The sequence below is a fragment of the Castor canadensis genome, chromosome 1 (genome assembly GCF_047511655.1).
Source record: "Castor canadensis chromosome 1, mCasCan1.hap1v2, whole genome shotgun sequence".
Classification (NCBI taxonomy): Eukaryota; Metazoa; Chordata; class Mammalia; order Rodentia; family Castoridae; genus Castor; species Castor canadensis.
The window spans coordinates 205,572,347-205,574,171 of NC_133386.1; the positions used below are offsets into that span (position 1 = coordinate 205,572,347).

The 1,825-nt window shown below is 54.1% G+C and overlaps 1 non-coding gene across 1 annotated transcript; it reads left to right on the plus strand.

Annotated features, from left to right (window-relative positions):
• The first annotated feature begins 1,286 nt into the window (after positions 1-1,286).
• Positions 1,287-1,424, plus strand: LOC141416685 (small nucleolar RNA SNORA51). The gene has a single exon (XR_012441299.1). It is a non-coding gene; the product is annotated as a small nucleolar RNA SNORA51 (small nucleolar RNA).
• The last annotated feature ends 401 nt before the right edge of the window (positions 1,425-1,825 follow it).

Genomic DNA, 1,825 nt, shown 5'->3' on the forward strand with positions numbered 1-1,825 from the left:
TCTGGTAAGGTGGGCAGGTTTTACTGATCTTAACTAATTCCAGGGGGAAAAGTGCAGAGACAGTAGCCACAGGTTCTGGGGGTTCTGGGGGCTCGAACCGCCTGTGCTTCCTTGGCTTAAAGTCCTTGGGCAGTTGCCCTGCGGCTAACCCGGGAGCTCCTGCTGGCAAGCACGTGGTTACCTGTCAGCTCATTTCACCCGTAGTGGAGCACAAACTAACCTGAGCCTTCCAGTTGACAGTGGCATATTCATTCCATCCACTATGGCACAGCAAAATGCTCCCAACCCCAGGGGGCAGAGACTTAACTATCCCATTTCATGAGATGGATCAGAGAAGGTGACACAGCACCTAAGGCCACACACTGCGGTTGCAAACACAATCTACCCCAGGGAGCTTGGACAGTCACCTGGCTCTGGGTGAGGCATTGAAGAAGTGCCTTGGGGAAGGTGATATTTTCACAGGGCCATGAGGAACAGTCCAGTTTCTTGTCCATGAAGGGGCATTCCGTTTACAACTTTCCGGAGCAGAAGTGCAGAGGCAGGACTGGGGAGACTTTCAGGGAGCAGGGATGCTCCCAGTAGGCTGAAGCCAAGTGGCGTCCTGACCATGAAGGATGTAAAGTCAAAATCGTTCTGGGTCTTGAATGCCAGTGCAAGAAAGAGGTTCTTTGGGGAGCGATAGGGAGCCATTGAAGGCTTTAGAAAAAGGGCATGGAGCAATGTCTTAGTCCCTGTGCGTTCAGGCTAAAACCAAGCTCCTTTCCTTAAGACCAGGCTCTTCCTGACCAGGTCTCTGTCACTCCTGCTGATTCCCACTGCTGTGCTCCAGCCACACTGGCACTTTCTCTGCTCCTGGGCCAATAAAGGTCTCCCTTCCACAGGTCTCCCCGGCCTCTCCCCAGCTCACTCAGGTCCCTGCTCCATGTCACACCCACCCCCCCGCCCCGATTTCTCCCTTCCCTCCCTCTCTCTCCTTCCTCTCCCACCATCACTGGGGTTTCATCTTTATAGTGCTGGCCTCAGCCTGAGCCCATCTTACTATCTGTGTCCTCGCCACCCTCTCTTCCCGCCAGGTACAGGTTCCACCAGGGAGCATCTCTGTCCTGTTCACCAGCCGTCCCCAGTATGTATGTGGACAGTATGTAAGTGGACAGCCGTCCACCTGTATGTGGCACACAGGTGGCTTTCCCATGGCACCAGGCATGGTGGTACACACCTGTAATCCCAGCACATAGAGGCTGAGAGAGGAGGATCACCAGGACAGGCTGGGCTACATAGGAAGTCCCGGCCTTAAAAAAAATCAAACCACAGGCCGTGTTCTTACGCTGACTGTAGAGAAAGAGGAGGCAAAGTAAACCTGCTGCATATCTACCTCAGCCCGGGCGGCCCTGTGCCTGGTCTGTATTGTGAATGGAGAGATGTATTGGAAAAAAAAATCAAGCCAGGTGCCGGTGGCTCACGCCTGTAATCCAAGCTACTCAGGAGGCAGAGATCAGGAGGATCTTGGTTCAAAGCCAGCCTGGGCAAATAGTTCACAAAACCCTATCTTGAAAAAAACCTTCATGAAAAAGGGCTGATGGGGTGGCTCAAAGAGTAGGCCCTGAGTTCAAACTCCAGTACCCCCCCAAAAAAAATCAGGGAGTCAATCAGGAACTCCTCTACCCAGTGTCTGTTCAAGGGTGTGGTGCCCAGCTGGGAGGGGCAGGCTGGGCATTCCCCCCACAGCACGGTCCACTGCTCTGCCATCAGCCCAGGGAACACCTGGGGTCTGGGGTGTTGTGATCAGTGTCCCCGAATGTGAGTACCGAGCACAGGAAGGGAGGAG